This window comes from Oncorhynchus keta, unplaced genomic scaffold (genome assembly GCF_023373465.1).
Source record: "Oncorhynchus keta strain PuntledgeMale-10-30-2019 unplaced genomic scaffold, Oket_V2 Un_contig_20372_pilon_pilon, whole genome shotgun sequence".
NCBI classification, from domain to species: Eukaryota; Metazoa; Chordata; class Actinopteri; order Salmoniformes; family Salmonidae; genus Oncorhynchus; species Oncorhynchus keta.
The window spans coordinates 4,961-18,382 of NW_026281966.1; the positions used below are offsets into that span (position 1 = coordinate 4,961).

The window sequence follows — 13,422 nt, forward strand, 5'->3', positions numbered from 1 at the left end:
GTAGTAGTAGTAACAGTAGTAGTAGCAGCAGTAGTAGTAGTAGTAGTAGTAGTAGTAACAGTAGCAACAGTAGTAGTAGTAGTAGTAACAGTAGTAGTAGTAGTAACAGTAGCAGTAGTAGTAGTAGTAGTAGTAACAGTAGTAGCAACAGTTGTAGTAGTAGTAACAGTAGTAGCAGTAGTAGGGGGTGGTTTCCATGACTACTGGTTGTAATCAAAAGAATGATGCGCTTTTGGAGCAGTACTGTCTGTATCCGAGGCTCAACCAGTCGTCCACATAACAACAGAATGCAGCACTCGACTGAAGAGAGAAGAGATTGGTTAGTTTTACAGCATCAGCGTACTCTGGAAAGACAGCGGGAGAGTTGTACGGTAGTTTCCCTCCCCTGAACGATAACTAAGAGGTAGGTGAGAAGCCTGACCACGGAGAGGAGGGGTGAGAAGGTGATGAAGCAGTACTTCGTGAGCTGTCACCGATGAAAACCGGCATTTGGAAAGTTTGAAGTGAGGGAGAAAGTGTGGTGAACAAGTTTTGTTAGCATTGTTGATTATCTTGCTTGCTGGATCAAATGATCCGTTTGCTAGCCAGAGAAATGTTGAGCAACATAAGCCAACTTTTTCTGATCAAAGAATTAACTTCATGGTGTGAAAATTAGCTGGCTAATAAAGTCAGACAGCTATCGTTAGCTAGCTAACGAAGTATGCTATGAAGTACGCTAGCTAACGTTAGATAGCTAACGAAGTACGCTATGAAGTACGCTAGCTAACGTTAGATAGCTAACGAAGTACGCTATGAAGTACGCTAGCTAACGTTAGCTAGCTAACTGAACCGGTTATATTATTAACCGGTAACGTTATACGACTCCTTGCCGTTCCTCAAGTTATAACGTGTAAGTTGTTTACTTCGACCCTGGCAATTTGTGTGACATGTTAACGAGCTAACGAACAAACTACTATCTGTGAACTAATGTTTTTCCTTTACAGTACGTGGTTAGTTTTCAGAGTGAGAGAATTGGGTGAAAATGAGACGTTGCTTGTTAAAACGAGTGTATCTGGAGCTGGGCTTGGTTTAAGCTGGATGCTACTAGGTGAAAGAAATACACTTTCCCTCTTTCTCACTTGTTTTTTCAATACAGTGGATAAAAAGGGGTTATACCAGGTGTTACTCTCTGCCTGAAAGAGATCAATTATGCCAACAAAGGGTATCATGCTCTGCTGGCACATTGTAGAACAGACGTCCACAGGCAGAAAGTGTACAATGTAATAATGTGCCATGTAGCCCAAAGATATTGCTTTTGTTCTGTTGAACTTTGACAGTGACACGTGCGTGAGGGGGGTTATTTCTCCTTTTTTTTTACTCAGTGAATGTTATTTTTGCACACATGTAGCCTTGCGCACTTGATCTATGTCTACTATAGTGGTCACTATAATAGAGCAACAATAGAATGTCTGTTTCATTCTATTTCTACTATTTCTGCAATATTTAGATGTGGTGAGGTCACAAGCGTTCTATGATACAGGCTGTCGTGGTAACAAGTGTTCTATTATAAAGGCTGTCGTGGTAAAAGTGTTCTATTATAACGGCTGTCGTGGTAACAAGTGTTCTATTATAAAGGCTGTCGTGGTAACAAGTGTTCTATTATAAAGTAGTAGTAGTAACAGTAGTAGTAATAGTAGTGGTAGTAACAGCAGTAGTAGTAGTAACAGTAGTAGTAGTAACAGTAGTAGTAATAGTAGTGGTAGTAACAGCAGTAGTAGTAGTGGTAACAGCAGTAGTAGTAACAACAGTAGTAGTAGTAGTAGTAGTAGTAGTCTCTAGTAACAGCTGTAGTAGTAGTAACAGCTGTAGTAGTAGTAACAGTAGTAGTAGTAGTAGTAGTAACAGCAGTAGTAGTAGTAACAGCTGTAGTAGTAGTAACAGTAGTAGTAGTAGTAGTAACAGCAGTAGTAGTAGTAGTAGTAACAGTAGTAGTAGTAGTAGTAGTAACAGCTGTAGTAGTAGTAACAGTAGTAGTAGTAACAGCAGTAGTAGTAGTAACACCAGTAGTAGTAGTAACAGTAGTAGTAATAGTAGTGGTAGTAACAGCTGTAGTAGTAGTAACACCAGTAGTAGTAGTAACATTAGTAGTAATAGTAGTGGTAGTAACAGCAGTAGTAGTAGTAACACCAGTAGTAGTAGTAACAGTAGTAGTAATAGTAGTGGTAGTAACAGCTGTAGTAGTGGTAGTAACAGCAGTAGTAGTAGTAACATTGGTAGTAGTAGTAGTAACAGTAGTAGCAGTAGTAGTAGTAACATTGGTAGTAGTAGTAGTAACAGCAGTAGTAGTAGTAACAGTAGTAGTAATAGTAGTGGTAGTAACAGCAGTAGTAGTAGTAACATTAGTAGTAGTAGTAGTAGTAGTAACAGCAGTAGTAGTAGTAACATTAGTAGTAGTAGTAGTAGTAGTAATAGTAGTGGTAGTAACAGTAGTAGTAGTAACAGCAGTAGTAATAGTAGTGGTAGTAACAGTAGTAGTAGTAGTAGTGGTAGTAACAGTAGTAGTAGTAGTAACAGCAGTAGTAGTAGTAACAGTAGTAGTAGTAGTAGTAACAGCAGTAGTAGTAGTAACAGCAGTAGTAATAGTAGTGGTAGTAACAGCAGTAGTAGTAGTAACAGTAGTAGTAATAGTAGTGGTAGTAACAGCAGTAGTAGTAGTAACAGTAGTAGTAATAGTAGTGGTAGTAACAGCAGTAGTAGTAGTAACAGTAGTAGTAATAGTAGTGGTAGTAACAGCAGTAGTAGTAGTGGTAACAGCAGTAGTAGTAGCTGTAGTAGTAACAACAGTAGTAGTAGTAGTAGTAGTAGTAACAGTAGTAGTAGTAGTAGTAACAGTAGTAGTAGTAGCAGCAACAGTAGTAGTAGTAGTAACAGTAGTAGTAGTAACAGCAGTAGTAGTAAGTAGTAACAGCAGTAGTAGCAACAGTAGTAGTAGTAGTAACAGTAGTAGTAGTAGTAGTAACAGCAGTAGTAGTAGTAGTAACAGCAGTAGTAGTAGTAGTAGCAACAGTAGTAGTAGTAGTAACAGTAGTAGTAGTAGTAGTAGTAACATCAGTAGTAGTAACAGCAGTAGTAGCAACAGTAGTAGTAGTAACAGCAGTAGTAGTAGTAACAGCAGTAACAGTAGTAGTAGTAGCAGTAGTAGTAACAGTAGTAGTAGTAGTAGTAGTAACATCAGTAGTAGTAACAGTATTAGTAGTAACAGCAGTAGTAGTAGTAACAGCAGTAACAGTAGTAGTAGTAGCAGTAGTAGTAGTAACAGTAGTAGTAGTAGTAGTAACAGCAGTAACAGTAGTAGTAGTAGCAGTAGTAGTAACAGTAGTAGTAGTAACAGTAGTAGTAGTAGTAGTAACAGTAGTAGTAGTAACAGTAGCAGTAGTAGTAGTAACAGCAGTAGTAGTAGTAGTAGCAGTAGTAGTAGCAGTAGTAGTAGTAAAAGCAGTAGTAGTAGTAACAGCAGTAGCAGTAGTAGTAGTAACAGCAGTAGCAGTAGTAGTAGTAACAACAGTAGCAGTAGTAGTAGTAACAACAGTAGTAGTAGTAACAGCAGTAGCAGTAGTAGTAGTAGTAGTAGTAACAGCAGTAGCAGTAGTAGTAGTAACAACAGTAGTAGTAGTAACAGCAGTAGTAGTAGTAGTAGTAGTAACAGCAGTAGTAGTAGTAGTAGTAGTAACAGCAGTAGCAGTAGTAGTAGTAACAGTAGTAGTAGTAACAACAGTAGCAGTAGTAGTAGTAACAGTAGTAGTAGTAACAGCAGTAGCAGTAGTAGTAGTAACAGTAGTAGTAGTAACAACAGTAGTAGTAGTAGTAGTAACAGCAGTAGTAGTAGTAACAGCAGTAGTAGTAGTAGTAGTAAGTAACAACAGTAGTAGTAGTAACAGTAGTAGTAGTAACAACAGCAGTAGTAGTAGTAGTAACAGCAGTAGTAGTAGTAGTAGTAACAGCAGTAGTAGTAGTAGTAGTAACAGTAGTAGTAGTAGTAGTAACAACAGTAGTAGTAGTAGTAGTAGTAACAGCAGTAGTAGTAGTAGTAGTAACAGTAGTAGTAGTAACAGCAGTAGTAGTAGTAGTAACAATGCAATGAGTAGTAGTAGTAGTAGTAGTAGTAACAGCAGTAACAGTAGTAGTAGTAACAGTAGTAGTAGTTGTAACAGCAGTAGTAGTAGTAACAGCAGTAGTAGTAGTAACAGCAGTAGTAGTAGTAACAGCAGTAGTAGTAGTAGTAGTAGTAGCAGTAGTAGTAGTAACAGTAGTAGTAGTAACAACAGTAGTAGTAGTAGTAGTAACAGCAGTAGTAGTAGTAGTAGTAGTATTAACAGCAGTAGCAGTAGTAGTAGTAACAGTAGTAGTAGTAACAGCAGTAGCAGTAGTAGTAGTAACAGTAGTAGTAGTAACAGCAGTAGTAGTAGTAACAGTAGTAGTAGTAACAGTAGTAGTAGTAACAGTAGTAGTAGTAACAGCAGTAGTAGTAGTAACAGTAGTAGTAGTAACAGCAGTAGCAGTAGTAGTAGTAACAGTAGTAGTAGTAACAGCAGTAGTAGTAGTAGTAGTAACAGCAGTAGCAGTAGCAGTAGTAGTAGTAGTAGTAGTAGTAGTAACAGCAGTAGTAGTAGTAGTAGTAACAGCAGTAGCAGTAGCAGTAGTAGTAGTAGTAGTAGTAGTAGTAGTAACAGCAGTAGTAGTAGTAGTAGTAACAGCAGTAGTAGTAGTAACAGTAGCAGTAGTAGTAGTAACAGTAGTAGCAGTAGCAGTAGTAGTAGTAACAGTAGTAGTAGTAACAACAGTAGTAGTAGTAGTAGTAGTAACAGTAGTAGTAGTAGTAGTAGTAGTAGTAACAGCAGTAGTAGTAGTAACAGTAGCAGTAGTAGTAGTAACAGTAGGCGCTGGTAGCAGTGGTAGTAACAGTAGTAGTAGTAACAGCAGTAGTAGTAGTAACAGCAGTAGTAGTAGTAGTAACAGCAGTAGTAGTAGTAGTAACAACAGTAGCAGTAGCAGTAGTAACAGCAGTAGCAGTAGCGATAGTAACAGCAGTAGCAGTGGTAGTAACAGCAGCGAGCGGTAGCAGTAGTAACAGCAGTAGCAGTAACAGTAGTAACAACAGTAGCAGTAGCAGTAGTAACAGCAGTAGCAGTAGTAACAGCAGTAGCAGTAGCAGTAGTAACAACGGTAGCAGTAGCAGTAGTAACAGCAGTAGCAGTAGCAGTAGTAACAGCGGTAGCAGTAGTAGTAGTAACAGTAGTAGTAGTAACAACAGTAGCGGTAGTAGTAGTAACAGTAGTAGTAGTAACAGCAGTAGCAGTAAGTAGTAGTAACAGTAGTAGTAGTAACAACAGTAGTAGTAGTAGTAGTAACAGCAGTAGTAGTAGTAACAGCAGTAGTAGTAGTAGTAGTAAATACACAACAGTAGTAGTAGTAACAGTAGTAGTAGTAGTAGTAACAGTAGTAGTATTAACAACAGTAATGGTAGTAGTAACAGCAGTAGTAGTAGTAGTAGTAACAACAGTAGTAGTAGTAGTAGTAACAACAGTAGTAGTAGTAGTAGTAACAGCAGTAGTAGTAGTAGTAGTAGTAACAGCAGTAGCAGTAGTAGTAGTAACGGTAGTAGTAGTAACAGTAGTAGTAGTAGTAGTAGTAGTAGTAGTAGTAACAGCAGTAGTAGTAGTAGTAGCAGTAGTAATAGTAGTAACAGTAGTAGTAGTAACAGTAGTAGTAGTTGTAGCAGCAGTAGTAGTAGTAACAGCAGTAGTAGTAGTAACAGTAGTAGTAGTAGTAACAGCAGTAGTAGTAGTAGTAGCAGTAGCATAGTAGTAACAGTAGTAGTAGTAACAGCAGTAGTAGTAGTAGTAGTAACAGCAGTAGTAGTAGTAGTAACAGTAGTAGTAGCAGTAGCAGTAGTAGTAGTAGTAGTAGTAACAGCAGTAGTAGTAGTAGTAGTAACAGTAGTAGTAGTAACAGCAGTAGTAGTAGTAACAGTAGTAGTAGTAACAGTAGTAGTAGTAGCAGTAGTAGTAGTAGCAGTAGTAGTAAGTAGTAACAGTAGTAGTAGTAACAGCAGTAGCAGTAGTAGTAAGTAACAACAGTAGCAGTAGTAGTAGTAACAACAGTAGTAGTAGTAACAGCAGTAGCAGTAGTAGTAGTAGTAGTAGTAACAGCAGTAGCAGTAGTAGTAGTAACAACAGTAGTAGTAGTAACAGTAGTAGTAGTAGTAGTAGTAGTAACAGCAGTAGTAGTAGTAGTAGTAGTAACAGCAGTAGCAGTAGTAGTAGTAACAGTAGTAGTAGTAACAGCAGTAGTAGTAGTAGTAGATAGCAGTAGTAGTAGTAGTAGTAACAGCAGTAGATAGTAACAGCAGTAGTAATAGTAGTGGTAGTAACAGTAGTAGTAGTAGTAACAGTAGTAGTAATAGTAGTGGTAGTAACAGCAGTAGTAGTAGTAACAGTAGTAGTAATAGTAGTGGTAGTAACAGCAGTAGTAGTAGTAACAGTAGTAGTAATAGTAGTGGTAGTAACAGCAGTAGTAGTAGTGGTAACAGCAGTAGTAGTAGCTGTAGTAGTAACAACAGTAGTAGTAGTAGTAGTAGTAGTAACAGTAGTAGTAGTAGTAGTAACAGTAGTAGTAGTAGCAGCAACAGTAGTAGTAGTAGTAACAGTAGTAGTAGTAACAGCAGTAGTAGTAGTAGTAACAGCAGTAGTAGCAACAGTAGTAGTAGTAGTAACAGTAGTAGTAGTAGTAGTAACAGCAGTAGTAGTAGTAGTAACAGCAGTAGTAGTAGTAGTAGCAACAGTAGTAGTAGTAGTAACAGTAGTAGTAGTAGTAGTAGTAACATCAGTAGTAAATAACAGCAGTAGTAGCAACAGTAGTAGTAGTAACAGCAATGTGGTAGTAGTAACAGCAGTAACAGTAGTAGTAATAGTAGCAGTAGTAGTAACAGTAGTAGTAGTAGTGATAGTAACATCAGTAGTATGTAACAGTATTAGTAGTAACAACAGTAGTAGTAGTAACAACAGTAACAGTAGTAGTAGTAGCAGTAGTAGTAGTAACAGTAGTAGTAGTAGTAGTAACAGCAGTAACAGTAGTAGTAGTAGCAGTAGTAGTAACAGTAGTAGTAGTAACAGTAGTAGTAGTAACAGTAGTAGTAAGCTAGTAGCAGTAGTAGTAGTAACAGCAGTAGTAGTAGTAGTAGCAGTAGTAGTAGCAGTAGTAGTAGTAAGTAGTACAGTAGTAGTAGTAACAGCAGTAGCAGTAGTAGTAGTAACAGCAGTAGCAGTAGTAGTAGTAACAACAGTAGTAGTAGTAGTAACAGTAGTAGTAGTAGTAGTAACAGCAGTAGTAGTAGTAGTAGTAGTAGTAGTAACAGCAGTAGTAGTAGTAGTAGTAGCAACAGTAGTAAGTAGTAACAGCAGTAGTAGTAGTAGTAGTAGTAACAGTAGTAGTAGTAGTAGTAGTAGTAACAGCAGTAGTAGTAGTAGTAGTAACAGTAGTAGTAGTAACAGCAGTAGCAGTAGTAGTAGTAACAGTAGTAGTAGTAACAGCAGTAGCAGTAGTAGTAGTAACAGTAGTGAGTAGTAACAACAGTAGTAGTAGTAGTAGTAACAACCCAGTAGTAGTAGTAACAGCAGTAGTAGTAGTAGTAGTAGTAACAACAGTAGTAGTAGTAACAGTAGTAGTAGTAGTAAGTAGTAACAGTAGTAGTAGTAACAACAACAGTAGTAGTAGTAGTAACAGCACTAGTGAGTAGTAGTACAGTAGTAGTGGTAGTAGTAACAACAGTAGCAGTAGTAGTAGTAACAGCAGTAGTAGTAGTAAACAGTAGTAGTAGTAGTAACAGCTGTATTAACAACAGTAGTAGTAGTAGTAACAGCAGTAGTAGTAGTAACAGCAGTAGTAGTAACAGTAGTAACAGCAGTAGCAGTAGTAGTAGTAACAGTAGTAGTAGTTGTAACAGCAGTAGTAGTAGTAACAGTAGTAGTAGTAGTAACAGCAGTAGTAGTAGTAACAGCAGTAGTAGTAGTAGTAGTAACAGTAGTAGTAGTAACAGTAGTAGTAGTAACAACAGTAGTAGTAGTAAGTAACAGCAGTAGCAGTAGTAGTAGTAGTATTAACAGCAGTAGCAGTAGTAGTAGTAACAGTAGTAGTAGTAACAGCAGTAGCAGTAGTAGTAGTAACAGTAGTAGTAGTAACAGTAGTAGTAGTAACAGTAGTAACAGCAGTAACAGTAGTAGTAGTAACAGTAGTAGTAGTAACAGTAGTAGTAACAGTAACAGTAGTAGTAGTAACAGCTGTAGCAGTAGTAGTAGTAACAGTAGTAGTAGTAACAGCAGTAGTAGTAGTAGTAGTAACAGCAGTAGCAGTAGTAGTAGTAGTAACAGCAGTAGCAGTAGTAGTAGTAACAGTAGTAGTAGTAGTAGTAACAACAGTAGCAGTAGCAACAATGGTAGTAGTAATAGTAGTAGTAGTAGTAAGTAACAGCAGTAGTAAGTAGTAACAGCAGTAGCATGCAGTAGTAGTAGTAACAGTAGTAGTAGTAACAACAGTAGTAGCAGTAGTCAGTAGTAACAGTAGTAGTAGTAACAGCAGTAGTAGTAGTAACAGCAGTAGCAGTAGTAGTAGTAACAGTAGTAGTAGTAGTAACAGCAGTAGCAGTAGTAGTAGTAACAGCAGTAGTAACAGTAGTAGTAGTAGTAACAGCAGTAGTAGTAGTAGTAGTAGTAACAGTAGTAGTAGTAGTAGTAACAGCAGTAAAGTAGCAGTAGTAACAGCAGTAATGGTAAGTAACAACAACAGTTCCAGTAACAGTAAATGATGGCACCAGTAGTAGCAGTAGTAGTAGTAGTAGTAGTAGTAACAGTAGTAACAGTAGTAGTAGTAGTAGTAACAACAGTAGCAAGTATTAGTAACAGTAGTAGTAAGTAACAACAGTAACAGTAGCAGTAGTAACAGCAGTGTGATGTAGTAACAGCAGTAGTAGTAGTAGTAGTAACAGTAGTAAGTAGTAACAACAGTAGTAGTAGTAGTAAGTAACAAAGTAGCTAGTAGTAGTAGTAACAGCAGTAAGTAGTAACAACAGTAGTAGTAGTAGTAGTAACAGCAGTAGTAGTAGTAACAGCAGTAGTAGTAGTAGTAGTAGTAGTAGTAACAACAGTAGTAGTAGTAACAGTAGTAGTAGTAGTAGTAGTAACAGTAGTAGTAGTAACAACAGCAGTAGTAGTAGTAGTAACAGCAGTAGTAGTAGTAGTAGTAACAACAGTAGTAGTAGTAGTAGTAACAACAGTAGTAGTAGTAGTAGTAACAGCAGTAGTAGTAGTAGTAGTAGTAACAGCAGTAGCAGTAGTAGTAGTAACAGTAGTAGTAGTAACAACAGTAGTAGTAGTAGTAACAGCAGTAGTAGTAGTAACAGCAGTAGTAGTAGTAGTAGTAGTAGTAACAGCAGTAGCAGTAGTAGTAGTAACAGTAGTAGTAGTAGTAACAGCAGTAGCAGTAGTAGTAGTAGTACAGCAGTAGCAGTAGTAACAACAGTAGTAGTAGTAGTAGTAGTAGCAGTAGTAGTAGTAACAGTAGTAGTAGTAACAACAGTAGTAGTAGTAGTAGTAACAGCAGTAGTAGTAGTAGTAGTAGTAGTACACAGTAGCAGTAGTAGTAGTAACAGTAGTAGTAGTAACAGTAGTTAGTAGTAGTAACAGTAGTAGTAGTAACAACAGTAGTAGTAGTAACAGTAGTAGTAGTAACAGTAGTAAGTAGTAACAGTAGTAGTAGTAACACAGTAGTAGTAGTAACAGTAGTAGTAGTAACAGTAGTAGCAGTAGTAGTAGTAACAGTAGTAGTAGTAACAGTAGTAGTAGTAGTAGTAACAACAGTAGCAGTAGCAGTAGTAGTAGTAGTAGTAGTAGTAGTAGCAGTAGTAGTAGTAGTAGTAGTAACAGCAGTAGCAGTAGTAGTAGTAGTAGTAACAGCAGTAGTAGTAGTAGTAGTAACAGCAGTAGTAGTAAGTAACAGTAGCAGTGGTAGCAGTAGCAGTAGTAGTAGTAACAGTAGTTAGTAACAACAGTAGTAGTAGTAGTAGCAGTAGTAGTAGTAACAGCAGTAGCAGTAGTAGTAGTAGTAGTAACAGCAGTAGTAACAGTAGTAGTAGTAACAGTAGTAGCAGTAGCAGTAGTAGTAGTAACAGTAGTAGTAGTAACAGCAGTAGTAGTAGTAACAGCAGTAGTAGTAGTAGTAGTAGTAACAGCAGTAGTAGTAGTAGTAACAGCAGTAGCAGTAGCAGTAGTAACAGCAGTAGCAGTAGCAGTAGTAACAGCAGTAGCAGTAGCAGTAGTAACAGCAGTAGCAGTAGCAGTAGTAACAGCAGTAGCAGTAGTAACAGCAGTAGCAGTAGCAGTAGTAACAGCAGTAGCAGTAGCAGTAGTAACAGCAGTAGCAGTAGCAGTAGTAACAGCAGTAGCAGTAGTAACAGCAGTAGCAGTAGCAGTAGTAACAGCAGTAGCAGTAGCAGTAGTAACAGCAGTAGCAGTAGCAGTAGTAACAGCAGTAGCAGTAGCAGTAGTAACAGCAGTAGCAGTAGCAGTAGTAACAGCAGTAGTAGTAGTAGTAGTAGTAGTAACAGCAGTAGTAGTAGTAGTAGTAGTAGTAACAGCAGTAGTAGTAGTAGTAACAGCTGTAGTAGTAGTAACAGTAGTAGTAGTAGTAGTAGTAGTAACAGCAGTAGTAGTAGTAGTAGTAGTAGTAGTAACAGCTGTAGTAGTAGTTGTAACTGTAATATCAAGAAGTAACTGTGGTGCACATTGATGTTCTAAACTCATTGGTGTATTTAGGAGGAGGAGGGATGGAGGTAGGGACTCCTCTACGACCTCTCAGCCTACCTCGCCTGGAGAGTCTCTACATTGGAACAGGTCAGTGTGTCTGTGGGACGGAGAGCGTGTAATATATGATGATGATGATGAAGGTGGTCTCTTGGAACAGGTTGTGTGTAATATATGATGATGATGATGATAATGAAGATGGTCAGTCTGTAGGAACAGGTTGTGTGTAATATATGATGATGATGATGAAGGTGGTCTGTCTGTAGGAACAGGTTGTGTGTAATATATGATGATGATGATGAAGGTGGTCTGTCTGTAGGAACAGGTTGTGTGTAATATATGATGATGATGATGATGAAGGTGGTCTGTCTGTAGGAACAGGTTGTGTGTAATATATGATGATGATGATGATGAAGGTGGTCTGTCTGTAGGAACAGGTTGTGTGTAATATATGATGATGATGATGATGATGATAATCTCTATATAGGAACAGTAATGATGTAGAGAGGTGTGTGTAATATATGATGTATAATGATCTCTATATAGGAACAGTAATGATGTAGAGAGGTGTGTGTAATATATGATGTATAATAATCTCTATATAGGAACAGGGGATGTAGAGAGGTGTGTGTAATATATGATGTATAATGATCTCTGTAGGAACAGGGGGTGTAGAGAGGTGTGTGTAATATATGATGTATAATAATCTCTATATAGGAACAGTAATGGTGTAGAGTGTAATGTAATATATGATGTATAATAATCTCTATATAGGAACAGTAATGGTGTAGAGAGGTGTGTGTAATATATGATGTATAATGATCTCTATATAGGAACAGTAATGGTGTAGAGAGGTGTGTGTAATATATGATGTATAATGATCTCTATATAGGAACAGTAATGGTGTAGAGAGGTGTGTGTAATATATGATGTATAATGATCTCTATATAGGAACAGTAATGGTGTAGAGAGGTGTGTGTAATATATGATGTATAATGATCTCTATAGGAACAGGGGATGTAGAGAGGTGTGTGTAATATATGATGTATAATGATCTCTATATAGGAACAGTAATGGTGTAGAGAGGTGTGTGTAATATATGATGTATAATGATCTCTATAGGAACAGGGGATGTAGAGAGGTGTGTGTAATATATGATGTATAATGATCTCTATATAGGAACAGTAATGATGTAGAGAGGTGTGTGTAATATATGATGTATAATGATCTCTATATAGGAACAGTAATAATGTAGAGAGGTGTGTGTAATATATGATGTATAATGATCTCTATATAGGAACAGTAATGATGTAGAGAGGTGTGTGTAATATATGATGTATAATGATCTCTATATAGGAACAGGGGATGTAGAGAGGTGTGTGTAATATATGATGTATAATGATCTCTGTAGGAACAGGGGATGTAGAGAGGTGTGTGTAATATATGATGTATAATGATCTCTATATAGGAACAGTAATGATGTAGAGAGGTGTGTGTAATATATGATGTATAATGATCTCTATATAGGAACAGGGGGATGTAGAGGTGTGTGTAATATATGATGTATAATGATCTCTGTAGGAACAGGGGATGCAGAGAGGTGTGTGTAATATATGATGTATAATCTCTATATAGGAACAGGGGATGTAGAGGTGTGTGTAATATATGATGTATAATGATCTCTGTAGGAACAGGGGATGTAGAGAGTGTGTGTAATATATGATGTATATAATAATCTCTATATAGGAACAGTAATGATGTAGAGAGGTGTGTGTAATATATGATGTATAATGATCTCTGTAGGAACAGGGGATGTAGAGGTGTGTGTAATATATGATGTATAATGATCTAGGAACTGTAATATATGGAACAGTAATGATGTAGAGGTGTGTGTAATATATGATGTATAATGATCTCTGTAGGAACAGGGGATGTAGAGAGGTGTGTGTAATATATGATGTATAATGATCTCTATATAGGAACAGTAATGATGTGGAGAGGTGTGTGTAATATATGATGTATAATGATCTCTATATAGGAACAGGGGATGTAGAGAGGTGTGTGTAATATATGATGTATAATGATCTCTATATAGGAACAGTAATGATGTAGAGAGGTGTGTGTAATATATGATGTATAATGATCTCTGTAGGAACAGGGGATGTAGAGAGGTGTGTGTAATATATGATGTATAATGATCTCTGTAGGAACAGGGGATGTAGAGAGGTGTGTGTATCCCATCTTCGCTGGCTCCAGTCTCTCCCCCACCAGCCTGCTGTCCTCAAACCAGGTGAGGATTAGGGTTGCGAAAGTTTGGTTTTAAAAAATCCCATGATTTCTAGAAATCCTGTTTAGAAGATTCCCAGAATCAGGAAATCCCATATATATATATATATATTTTTTTTTTAGAAAACCTGCTGATGATGATTGTGATGATCATATTATATTAGGATATTATGATTGTGATATTATTATATTATATACAGTGCATTCAGAAAGTATTCAGACCCCTTCTCTTTTTCCAAATGGTTTTACATCACAGCCTTACACACAAAGATTTAAAATCATCATCAATCTACACAATACTCTA

At 37.2% G+C, this 13,422-nt stretch overlaps 1 long non-coding RNA gene across 2 annotated transcripts; it reads left to right on the top strand.

The window, feature by feature from the left end:
- The first annotated feature begins 277 nt into the window (after positions 1 to 277).
- On the top strand, positions 278 to 13,112 carry LOC127920717 (uncharacterized). Of its 2 annotated transcripts, none has more exons than XR_008107093.1 (3): positions 278 to 403; positions 10,845 to 10,922; positions 13,040 to 13,112. It is a non-coding gene; the product is annotated as an uncharacterized LOC127920717 (long non-coding RNA). The 2 variants fall into 2 exon arrangements; XR_008107092.1 differs by having other exon boundaries at positions 350 to 503.
- Positions 13,113 to 13,422: the final 310 nt, after the last annotated feature.